Raw genomic sequence first — 13,410 nt, 5'->3', positions numbered from 1 at the left:
TAGCAAGAGAGTTGGCTAACTCTCATGTGAGTGAAAAGAAGGCACTCAAAGAGCAACTGCGCCAACAACAACCGCCTACACCTGGCCCTGGGAAAAGGGCTAAGTGTCAGATCAACCATTGCTGCATTTCTTCCTCATTGGTGCTCAGTCTTTACTTCAGTTTTGTGTTTACAATGATATTTCCAGTGATTTCAACTCAATAAAAGACACAGATGTCTAAATATAAAACTTCATTATTAAATTAAAAAAACACCTAAAAGTAAATGAGATGCTAATAATAAATATAAAAAGTAGGTTCTGGATCTAATGAAATAAGTGGTGGATGTTGGTCTGAGGCCAACCCTGGGGTCAAACACAGGTTTAATGGTGTAAATGTGTGATGTTTAATAACAGGATTATTGATCTCTCTCTCCTCCCTCTGATTGGCTCGTATCACTCAGGTGTTATAAAACATCAACTTTGGACCTGTTGCTCTCAGCTTTGGCTCCGCCCCACTTCCTTGTGTCCCAGCTTCTTGTCTGTGGTTAGTTAGTGCAGGTGTGTAGTTTGGAACTGTTGTGTTTACACACTCAGAGACCAACAGCATTTTCTTATTTGCTCTCAATGCTGCTGTTGCCCTTTGTTGCCTCGTTGCCCCACTTCACCTGCTGCGTTAGAGCTCACCTGTCCATTCAGTGACACCAGCTGACAGGTATGTTTATCCTGTTCCTCCTTTCCCATTAGCTACGCTAAGATAAGCTAAGCTATGCTAAATTAAGCTATGCTAAGCTAAGCTAAACTAAGCTAGTGTTATTAGAGAGGTGGAGACGCTGCTGCTTTGCTTTGCTGTGATTCCTGCAGTCAGGGGCTGTTCTTGTGATTTGGAGGCCCCAGACCAGGGTGTCCAACTCATTTTAGTTCAGGGGCCAAATACAGACCAGTTTGATCTCAAGAGGGCCACAGACTTTATGTTGGAAAACCAGTCATTTCAACATTAATGTGCCCTAGTTTGTACTTGTATATAGACATAAAATACTAAGTATGTAAGAAAATGACAATATCTAATCAATAAGTGACAGAAATCAGTCCTAAGATGATCTACACTTTGAATATCTTTGATTATTTTGACCAATTTCTATTTAATTAAGGGAAATATGATGTCATAATTGGAGGAAAATTGAAGAATTTTGTAAGAATTTTTAGTTTTTCCTTGGATTCAGAAATGAGAGAAAAGAACCAAAAAGGTTTGAGAACCACTGATCTAAATAACCACTTTAACTGGGAAACACACGTCAATAATCTGTGTTCTCGTTTACACTAAAGGTTGTATTTTTTACTCAGACTAAGAGTGTTTGGTAAAGATGATGTTTTTGTCTCATCAGCTGTTTTAGAAAGCATCATTGGTTCTAGAATGACAGCGTGGTACGGTAAACTTTGTGTCCAGTTGAGGTAAAAATGAAGTGTCTGGTGCAGACAAGCCTTGTAGGTTGTAGGAAGGACTAACATCTCCATGTTTCAGTCCCTCCACCATTTCACTTCTAATTTATGTGATTGTTCAGGCCTAAAATGCCTGATTTTACAGCAGCTTTTTCAAAAAACGTCAGCAAAAGTTGTTTCATTTTGATGTTTTATTATTTTCTATAACTTTGCCTAAACTGGTCAATTTATCAGAAAACCTGGTTGTCTTTGAATTATTTCATAACAATAGAGAAAAGAGCTCAGATTTACAATAATTTAACAAGATACAGTATGGATTATTTCATCACATTTTCAATGTTTCCAGTGCAGAGAATATTACAGAGAATCAGTTTGTATAAGTTATTGAAACAAAAAATCCTAAAATGAATAAATGTTTATTTTTCTGTGAGAATCTCATGACTTTAGCTACAAACACTTTTACTGTAGAATAATCTTATGTGTTCAGTCATTTGGGAACTTATTTTATACTATTATTTATTAATTGGACATTGCTTTATATTTGAATCTGTGTTTGTTTTTTCATTTTAGGACTTGATAGTGATAACTAGTTTTAATATGATTATATTTAAGGAGAAATTATTCCACATTTTCTTATCCCTGAGCATTGGCCTATACTGTCTACTGGGTGAGCCCACTCTGGTAGTTAATCATCAACAGTATAAAACTGTAAAATCCCTGAGTCAGGTTTATGAGGAGTGTACACACACACACACACACACACACACACACACACACACACACACACACACACACACACACAGTGTAGACAATAGTCAATGTTTTATTGTTCTTTATAGCTTCTATTTCTCTTATCCTTAAACTTTATTATAGTTTTTATTATTATTATTCCCTCTTGCTTTAACTCCTCCTGCATTTTCAACAAGTTTGGAGTCAAACTGTTCAAATAATTTAATTTATGCTATGTTTAAAATCATTTCTAACTTTTCAACTTTTTAAACTATTGAACTTTTCATTTTCCCATCCACATTTTCAACATTTAAACCTTCAACTGTGAATTTCAGCTGTTAAGCCATTCTTCAACTGATTTCAACCTTTAACTCATTCAGCGCCATTGACAAGAAAACTCGTCATTTGCGTCTTTTCACAGAGATTACGAGAAAACTCCCTGGCAGAGGTTCCTCATCAATATCTAAGATGTAGGGTGATGTAGTAACCAACTGTGCCCTGAAGGTGGCAGCAGCACACCTTTAGATGTGAGATTAGCCACTGATGCTACCATAAACTCAGGAGGAAGAAGCAGGAATGTGTGGGATTATGGCGCTACAGAGTGATATTGTGAAGTATCCAGCAGTTCACAGCTCCACATACTAACATACTAACACAGAACATGTGTGGACCTGAGTGGATTATTGATTATGTTGCGATTGTGAGATAAAACCATCAACTAACCGGACCAAACGGGTCATCTCTGTGTGTTGGGAGGAAGAGGAAGTTACGTCTGTGTGATCGACGGAGGGGAGCAGATACAAAATACAGTAAGCCTGTGAGTCAGATAGCAAAATAATAGGTAACATGTAGGTGGTAACAGTGCACCTTTAGATGCAGAGCTTAGAGGAAGAGGAAATGAGTTTACGAGACAGAAAATGGCGCTACGAGAGATGATGTCGATGTTCCCATCAGTGCACATCAGCTCACACCTGACCAGAGCATGTGTGGAACTTTTGTGGACTCTTAGAGTGTGGCGACAGTGAGATAAAATGAGGCGAGCAGTGACCCTCGACATGTCTGCGAGGAGGAGGAAGTTGCATGTGTGCAGACTGACGGGGGAGAGACTTGGAGGAACGCCGAAATCCATTCAACTCCGACCCAGATAGCAAAATAATGTTGTCATCAAAAGCCCGGTCTCAGTGTTTTCTTTTTATATAAGGAAACAATGTTCAGATGTTGGAGTTAGAGAAAGAAATAGCTTTAAAGTCACTAACAAGGTTTTTTTAAAAAAAAAAAAAAAAAAAAAAAGCTTTTTCTCAGGTTTTTGCTCAAAAACTGAAGATTTGTGTAAAACTTGCTCTATTCAATGGCTGATTATGGGAGAATGAAACAGCCAAAAACAAAAAAAAAGTTTCTGTTAAAAGTAGAGGCTTCAATCTTTGAAAATCTGGTGTCAGATTGCATATAGCCATAGTACAAAATATTCTGTGGGTCTTTAAAAATCAGTCAAAATGCTCAAAATTGGCTGGCACTGAGTGGTAGAAATTCTGAAAATGGCTGGCAATGAATGGGTTAACATGTTCATCTGTCTGTTCACTTTCTGATAAAACATTCAACGCTTTTCAGCTTTTTCAAGCTTTTTCTGCTTTTTCCACCAATTTCAACGTTTTTCAACTCATTTAAAAAAATTTTTTTGCCATTTTCCACAAATGTAAATATTTTCCACAAATGTAAATATTTTCCACAAATTTCAATTTTTTTCAACCTTTTCAATTCTTCAAAACATTTTCATTTTTTTCAAATAATGTCTCCTCCTGTGTCCTGTCTGTTGGAGGCAGATTCTCCTGCATTAGCATCATCGCTACAGGTTCTGCTACGAGCTACGCTAAAAGCTGCTACTAGCTAGCTATGCTAACTGCTGCTCCGCTATTTTCACAGAAACAACCTTGAGCTCAGGCTTAGCTTCACTTATTGGCTTAAAAAACTCTTTAAATCCAACTGACTTTTTTTAGCCATTTCTATCGTCTTCTAAGCTAACAAGACACTCTTTTTGAGGAAAATCACACTTTAGACATAGCCTGGGGGCGTGGCCTGACTTTCCCCTTCCTTCCTCATTGGTGCTCAGTCTTTACTTCAGTTTTGTGTTTACAATGATATTTCCAGTGATTTCAACTCAATAAAAGACACAGATGTCTAAATATAATACTTTATTATTAAATAAAAAAACACCTAAAAGTAAATGAGACGCTAAAATAAATATAAAAAGTAGGTTCTGGATCTAATGAAATAAGTGGTGGATGTTGGTCTGAAGCCAACCCTGGGGTCAAACACAGGTTTAATGGTGTAAAATAGTGTAAATGTGTGATGTTTAATAACAGGATTATTGATCTCTCTCTCCTCCCTCTGATTGGCTCGTATCACTCAGGTGTTATAAAACATCAACTTTGGACCTGTTGCTCTCAGCTTTGGCTCCGCCCCACTTCCTTGTGTCCCAGCTTCTTGTCTGTGGTTAGTTAGTGGAGCAGGTGTGTAGTTTGGAACTGTTGTGTTTACACACTCAGAGACCAACAGCATTTTCTTAGTTGCTGTCAATGCTGCTGTTGCCCTTTGTTGCCTCGTTGCCCCACTTCACCTGCTGCGTTAGAGCTCACCTGTCCATTCAGTGACACCACCTGACAGGTATGTTTATCCTGTTCCTCCTTTCCCATTAGCTACGCTAAGATAAGCTAAGCTAAGCTAGTGTTATTAGAGAGGTGGAGACGCTGCTGCTTTGCTTTGCTGTAATTCCTGCAGTCAGGGGCTGTTCTAGTGATTTGGAGGCCCCAGACCAGGGTGTCCAACTCATTTTAGTTCAGGGGCCAAATACGGACCAGTTTGATCTCAAGAGGGCCACAGACTTTATGTTGGAAAACCAGTCATTTCAACATTAATGTGCCCTAGTTTGTACTTGTATATAGACATAAAATACTAAGTATGTAAGAAAATGACAATATCTAATCAATAAGTGACAGAACTCAGTCCTAAGATGATCTACACTTTGAATATCTTTGATTATTTTGACCAATTTCTATTTAATTAAGGGAAATATGATGTCATAATTGGAGGAAAATTGAAGAATTTTGTAAGAATTTTTAGTTTTTCCTTGGATTCAGAAATGAGAGAAAAGAACCAAAAAGGTTTGAGAACCACTGATCTAAATAACCACTTTAACTGGGAAACACACGTCAATAATCTGTGTTCTCGTTTACACCAAAGGTTGTATTTTTTACTCAGACTAAGAGTGTTTGGTAAAGATGATGTTTTTGTCTCATCAGCTGTTTTAGAAAGCATCATTGGTTCTAGAATGACAGCGTGGTATGGTAAACTTTGTGTCCAGTTGAGGTGAAAATGAAGTGTCTGGTGCAGACAAGCCTTGTAGGTTGTAGGAAGGACTAACATCTCCATGTTTCAGTCCCTCCACCATTTCACTTCTAATTTATGTGATTGTTCTGGCCTAAAATGCCTGATTTTACAGCAGCTTTTTCAAAAAACGTCAGCAAAAGTTGTTTCATTTTGATGTTTTATTATTTTCTATAACTTTGCCTAAACTGGTCAATTTATCAGAAAACCTGGTTGTCTTTGAATTATTTCATAACAATAGAGAAAAGAGCTCAGATTTACAATAATTTAACAAGATACAGTATGGATTATTTCATCACATTTTAAATGTTTCCAGTGCAGAGAATATTACAGAGAATCAGTTTGTATAAGTTATTGAAACAAAAAATCCTAAAATGAATAAATGTTTATTTTTCTGTGAGAATCTCATGACTTTAGCTACAAACACTTTTACTGTAGAATAATCTTATGTGTTCAGTCATTTGGGAACTTATTTTATACTATTATTTATTAATTGGACATTGCTTTATATTTGAATCTGTGTTTGTTTTTTCATTTTAGGACTTGATAGTAATAACTAGTTTTAATATGATTATATTTAAGGAGAAATTATTCCACATTTTCTTATCCCTGAGCATTGGCCTATACTGTCTACTGGGTGAGCCCACTCTGGTAGTTAATCATCAACAGTATAAAACTGTAAAATCCCTGAGTCAGGTTTATGAGGAGTGTACACACACACACACACACACACACACACACACACACACACACACACACACACACACACACACACACACAGTGTAGACGATAGTCAATGTTTTATTGTTCTTTATAGCTTCTATTTCTCTTATCCTTAAACTTTATTATAGTTTTTATTATTATTATTCCCTCTTGCTTTAACTCCTCCTGCATTTTCAACACATTTCAACAAGTTTGGTGTCAAACTGTTCAAATAATTTAATTTATGCTATGTTTAAAATCATTTCTAACTTTTCAACTTTTTAAACTATTAAACTTTTTATTTTCCATCCACATTTTAAACCTTCAACAGTGAACTTCAGCTGTTCAGCCATTCACTTTCAGATAAAACATTCCACACATTTCAGCTTTTTACACTTTTTTTAATTTTTTAACATTTTTTCAACTTTTTCAACCAATTTCTCCTCCTGTGTTCAGTCTGTTGGAGGCAGGTTCTCCTGCTTTAGCATCATCGCTACATGTGCTGCTACATGTGCTGCTACATGTGCTGCTACATGTGCTGCTACTAGCTATGCTAACTTGACGCAGAGACACAACAATCCGTAAATCTGAAAGGATTTAAGGAGAAAACACGGAGGATATTCCTACACGCATACAGGTCCCAAGTCAACTCTTCATCGAACTATACAGCGACAACATGGAACTCATCAACTGGTCATTGACAAAATCTTCATGACGAGGCGATTACTACAGCACGAACCAGCGTGTCCAAAGGACACATACCCAGGTGGATATGTCATGGATGAACGAGGGAGAAGCCAGATGCTCTGTCTCTCTCTGCTGTCAGTGGAAGATGTGGAGGACATCTATCTGCTAGGAGTCATGATCTTTGGCCTGCTAATGATGGGGGTATGTGTCTGTGCATGTGCCTTTCTGATGGATCGTAAGCTGAGGCGACTTTCAGAGGATATGAAGGTTCTCCGAAAGAAGAAGAACTTTAAGTTTGGAGAGTTGGAGGAACGTAAACAACGACTGGAAAAGAAAGCTCGAGGAGATACGGAGAAAAAGGACAGTGAGGAGGAGTAACAACAGGAACAATGACTGCAGACGAGAACACATCACATAAAAAAGGACAAAAAAAAAAAAAAAAGAGACGTTAATGAAAAGATGAAATTATGGTATGAAGAAGATGAGAATGTTTGACTAGGGAAGAAACGAGGTTGGATGTAAAATTATCTGTGTTCAAATCAGGGGACGGATCTGGATAAGCAAAATGCTTTTTTCCGTCGCCCTTTCCGGCATGAAAAAGGACAAAAAAAAAAAAAAAAACAATGATGTGATTTTGCTCTGAATGTCAAAGTGAATTTCTGTGATTGCAACCATGTCGGAAATGAACTGAATAAATGAAATAAAATAAAATAACTGCTGCTCCATGATTTCCACAGAAACAACCTTTAGCTCAGGCTTAGCTTCACTTATTGGCTTAAAAACTCTTTAAAGGTCTCATATTATGAAAAATAGTTTTTTTTCTGGTCTACATCTATAAACTGGTCCTCCCTGATCCTTCCAACTCCCAGAATGAGTAAAATAAGTGATTCCTGCATGGTCTCTGCAGCCCCACCCACTGGTAAAACAGAGTTCCTACAGGCTGTTCAGATCAGCTCCTGTTGTGATGTCACCAAAGGAGTGATTTTCATAGGCCGACCTCCTCTGAGCGCTGATAGGAGACATCAGAGAGGGGAGCGTTCATCACCAAGGTGGAGTTTGGTGTGTCCATTAGTGAGATAGCAGTAGTGTTTCTCAATGTCGTCACTCAGAGCTAGACACACAAATGGTTCTGTTGTTGGTTCTACAAATCAACAAGTGTTTATATTCTGTCCCAGATACAGAAGAGACGGTGGTTGTGTTCCATTTTTAATGACAACGTGCTAGCTACGGTTCGTGTTAGCTTGTATGTGTGTGCTAACCACTTTAAATCAGACTGTTTCAGTAACGAGGGTCAGTACAAAGCTGGCTTTGAGTCAACACTGAACCTCATGAAAGGATCTGAACCAACTAAGCATGTGGAGATGAATCCATATGAATCACACCTACGTGATGCAAGTGTATCGATCCATTCAGTGTGCATCGGTACAATTGACGGGTGAACTTGAGATGCATCTGTTACTGCGTGTCTGCATCAGTAAAATCCATGGTTGCATCTATTTTTTAATCCATCCATTTTCTGACACACTTGTTCCTGTTTTTCATTCTATCCTGTTTTTCTGAGGCACATTGAATGCACCACGTGTTTTGTTTTGAACACGGACTGAAGCCGGAAAGCTTATTGGTACCTCTACAAAGTTACAACAACATGGAGGTCAGCTAGAGCAGCAGCTATAGATGAGATTTATAACACACCTAAATACTTTAAATCAGGTGTAGAAAGATGGTAAACCTGACAATATTCATGTGGTTTGTAAAGAATGCAGTGCTGCTAAACCTGACACAAACTGAGGGGCTCCCCCCCCCCCTTCTTTGCACTAACAGTTGTGAAATATCTAATAGTGAAAGGTTATTATTATTCATATTGTTAATGTTACTGTATTAGCCTAATGTACTCTTATAATAAGTGTGACTTATTGAGAGTGATGATGTCACTGTTTAAGTTGTGACAGGTTCTAAATGGAAGCACTTCCTGTTCCTTATGTTGAATCTGGTTCTAAATCTTAATCCTACTGGTGAAAACAACTGTTCACATAATTTAATTTATGCTGTTTTAAATAATTTCTAACTTTTCAACGTTTTCAACCTTAATGCTAATGTTCAGCTATTGCTAGGTTAATGTTTAGCTAATGCTTGGTCAATGCCAATGCTAGACTATTGCTAATGCTAGAATAATGTTTGTGCTAGGTTATTGCTAATGCTAAGCTAATGTTAGGTTAGTGCTATTGCTAATGCTAGCCTATTATTAACACTAGGCTAATACAATGCTAAGTTAATGCTAAAGCTAATGCTAAGCTAATGCAGTGCCAGCACCTGCATCCTCACTTGCATTTTCTTCAAGAAATGCTAATATTCTAGTTTTCATTGTTTAGTAATGAATGTGTTGTTTTCTTTTCCCTGGGATCCTCAGCATTATCTCCTCTGCTTCATGGTTAGCATTAGCACTGATCATTTTATAATCCATTCATTTTCTTCCCTTTTTGTATGATTGCAGTTTTTAATGGTTTTTAAAAGATTTAGTAATAAAGTCACTTATGAATTGGGACCATGTTAACATACAGGTCTGAGTGTCTTGTGTTATATTTCGTTGGGTGAAAGTCCAAAGGTGGCGTTGTCCTCCATCTTTGTCCACATACTGATGCCACACTGTAAACTGGTGACGGACCATGTCATTGTGATACACAAAGGAAAAGACAAGCACTGTATAGCACAAAGACACAGAAAATAACTACTCAAATGTAAACATAGTGTAATGACCATTGAGTTCATTATGTGTTGTGTTCACTGTGCAGGGACAGCCAAGCCACAAGGAGGCAGCACAGGGTTGGGTGTGTGGCTGCGAGTTAGTTAAGCGTGTTGCCTGTGTTTGAGGGGTGTGTTAGTTGGCTATTGTGAGGACATTAGTGGCGTGGGTTACGGCCATAACAGTAGCCCTGTATGCAGCTGTGTTTAACCCTGTAAGCCAAATAAAGCCCGTTTGGTTCAACCTGACCCGTCAGGTGATTAGTAGAATAAGCGGACGTTACAATATAATGGACATTCCCCTTGGAGAAAACGCTACATCACATGTGTCAAACTCAAGGCCCGGGGGCCAAATCTGGCCCTTCAGAGCGTTTGAGTGTGTAGTATGTAGCGTTAGCATCAAAGTGTGTAGCATTTAGCGCTAGCATCACAGTGTGTAGCATTTAACGTTAGCATCACAGTGTGTAGCATTTAGCGCTAGCATCACAGTGTGTAGCATTTAGCGTTAGCATCACAGTGTGTAGCATGTAGCGTTAGCATCACAGTGTGTAGCATTTAGCGCTATTGTAGTTATTATGTCTGTGAATGTGTCATATGCTCTGTTCACCTCCTGTTTTGTGTAAACCTCCTTCCACGTTTCTGTTCTTATCTGTTGTTTAAAGTTTTCTAGCTGTTTTTCTCTTTCCAGTCTTTTGTATGTTTTTGGTTCTAATGTTTCTAGGTAGATGTTGTCGTTAGTAATAACTATTGTAAATATTGGTAGATGGTCAGAGATGTCATTTATTAATATTCCATTGGTTAGATCTGAATTTTGTATGTTTGTGAAGATGTTATCTATCAGTGTTGAACTGTGTTTATTGATTCTAGTTGGTTTAGTTATAAGAGGTTTTAGTCCATTTGTGTACATGTAGTTAGAAAAGTCTTCGATGTGTGTTTTTTAAGGGATTTAGAATGTTTATATTGAAGTCTCCACAGATCAATATGCTCTTGTGTTTAGCCTTTTCTGTTTTCTGTTAGCCTTTATGTCTATTTTGCAATTAGGAGCTCAATACAAACCACAGATTAATATGTTCTCTCCCTTTTGTCTTATTTTTACTGTTACACATTCCATTACTCCTTCCACAGTTGTACTCATCGACTCTAGTATCTCCACTTCATTGTTATCTTTTATGCATAATGCCACCCCACCACCTGGTTTATATAATCTGTTCTTACAGACAAATTTATATCCTTTTATCGTAAAGTTCATACCTTTCTGTTCATTTAACCAAGTTTCTGACAGTGCTATTATTTCAAACTTGTACAAGGTAGTAATGTAATCCTTAATGTTTTCAAAGTGACAGACCTTTTTTACTCTTGGTTTCAACATTGAATTCATTGTCCGTAAAGTAAGCACAGTCTGAGTCTTGTTTCCAGTGTTTATTTAGATCTGGGTCCATGTCCGTGTTTACCATCAGTAATGTTGTTGTTTTGGTGGATCTTTCGTATTTTCCCAAGTCTTCCATCGTTTTGATGAGGATTGGTTTTCCGTTCTCTTCTCCCAGTGGTGTGATCTAAATCCTGCAGTTTCTTGTTCAGAATTTTTCCTCCTTTTTTTATTTGGCGTGCCTTCCATGCAATGCTTGCATTTTGTTTCGTCAGGTTTTCATTGATGTACACCTTCGTTTCCTTCAGTTTATTTCCTTGCTTCAGTAGTTGTCCTTTAAATTTCATATTCGTGAAGGTGATTTTTACGGCTCTGTTATCATTACGCTTTGGCAGGAGATGGCAGGAGTTGATGTTGTCAGGGTTCAACACAATGTCCTTCGACTCCAAGTAGTCAACGACCTGTTGTTCAATCGATTTTGTGTCTTCGTCATTCGGTTCCGTTGTCTGTCTCAACGCACACGCGTAACTCCTGGGTTTTATCTTTAGGCCTGTAAAAATGACATCTTTCTCTCTTTCCTTTTGTTCCAGCTCTTCGACCCTCACGTTTAACAGTTTTATTTCTTCAGCATTCCTCTCATTCTGTTGTTTCAGTACCTTTGCTTCACTTTGAAGGTTTTCCAGTGATTTTTCCAACGACTTTATCTCGACTGTGATCCGTGTAGATAGATCGTCTTTGATAGACGATAGATCTTAGAGGTTTCGTATCATCTCCTTGACCTCTTCCAAACCCGGATCAGGTTCTGTAGCGCCTGCAGGCGGTTTTTTAACCATTTTTCTTTTCGTCTTGGGCCCAAATTTTATTTCTCAGGCTGTCCAGCTGCAGCTGTGAGCTGTTAATCTCACAAGGTCGTGTTATCGAAGTGAGTGAACACACGTCCTCTCTCTCCGAAGACCAGAGAATGTAGCGTTAGCATCACAGTGTGTAGCATGTAGCGTTAGAATCACAGTGTGTAGCATGTAGCGTTAGAATCACAGTGTGTAGCATGTAGCGTTAGCATCATAGTGTGTAGCATTTAGCGTTAGCATCACAGTGTGTAGCATTTAGCGTTAGCATCACAGTGTGTAGCATTTAGCGTTAGCATCACAGTGTGTAGCATTTAGCGTTAGCATCACAGTGTGTAGCATGTAGCGTTAGCATCACAGTGTAGTGTGTAGCATGTAGCGTTAGCATCACAGTGTGTAGCATGTAGCGTTAGCATCACAGTGTGTAGCGTTAGCATCACAGTGTGTAGCATGTAGCGTCAGCGTCACAGTGTGTAGCATTTAACGTTAGCGTCACAGTGTGTAGCATTTAACGTTAGCGTCACAGTGTGTAGCATTTAACGTTAGTATCACAGTGTGTAGCATTTAGCGTTAGCATCACAGTGTGTAGCATTTAGCGTTAGCATCACAGTGTGTAGCATTTAGCGTTAGCATCACAGTGTGTAGCATTTAGCGTTAGCATCACAGTGTGTAGCATTTAGCGTTAGCATCACAGTGTAGTGTGTAGCATTTAGCGTCAGCATCACAGTGTGTAGCATTTAGCATCAGCATCATAGTGTGTGTGTAGCATGTAGCGTTAGCATCACAGTGTGTGTGTAGCATGTAGCGTTAGCATCACAGTGTAGTGTGTAGCATGTAGCGTTAGCATCACAGTGTGTAGCATGTAGCGTCAGCATCACAGTGTGTAGCATGTAGCGTCAGCATCACATTGTGTAGCATTTAGCGTCAGCGTCACAGTGTGTAGCATTTAGCGTCAGAGTCACAGTGGGTAGCATGTAGCGTTAGCGTCACAGTGGGTAGCATTTAGCGTCAGCGTCACAGTGTGTAGCATTTAGCGTTAACGTCACAGTGTGTAGCATTTAGCGTTGCATCACAGTGTGTAGCATTTAGCGTTAGCATCAGTGTGTAGCACTAACTCTCATCCAGTCAGTGTGCTGTTAAACTTCAGAGCTCCAGATATTTGTTGTGAAACTCAGAGCTTTGACATCTTTTATCTTCTCTAATGTGTTTTCATTCTTTATCATGATACTCAGGTAGCGCTGTCTGTCTCACACTCATATCTTCAGCTCATCATCTCGTGACGTGGAGATGGATCAGGACACGGTGAAGGAACAACATGAGGTCCAGACTGAAGATCAGAGGTGAGACCACGTCAGAGCTCAGCACTCACACCTCTGTACATCAGTGTTACACTGTGTGTGTGTGTGTGTGTGTGTGTGTGTGTGTGTGTGTGTGTGTGTGTGTGTGTGTGTGTGTGTGTGTGTGTGTGTGTGTGTGTGTGTGTGTGTGTGTGTGTGTGTGTGTGTGTGTGTGTGTGTGTGTGTGTGTGTGCGTGCGTGCGTGCGT

General features: G+C 38.8%; 1 long non-coding RNA gene across 1 annotated transcript; it reads left to right on the top strand.

Annotated features, from left to right (window-relative positions):
- Nucleotides 1-256: 256 nt before the first annotated feature.
- LOC114459638 (uncharacterized) lies at nucleotides 257-13,170 on the top strand. The gene is made up of 3 exons (XR_003673435.1): nucleotides 257-358; nucleotides 4,461-4,806; nucleotides 13,131-13,170. It is a non-coding gene; the product is annotated as an uncharacterized LOC114459638 (long non-coding RNA).
- Nucleotides 13,171-13,410: the final 240 nt, after the last annotated feature.

The sequence above is a fragment of the Gouania willdenowi genome, unplaced genomic scaffold (genome assembly GCF_900634775.1).
Source record: "Gouania willdenowi unplaced genomic scaffold, fGouWil2.1 scaffold_332_arrow_ctg1, whole genome shotgun sequence".
Classification (NCBI taxonomy): domain Eukaryota; kingdom Metazoa; phylum Chordata; class Actinopteri; order Blenniiformes; family Gobiesocidae; genus Gouania; species Gouania willdenowi.
This window is presented reverse-complemented; position numbering and strand designations above follow the sequence as displayed.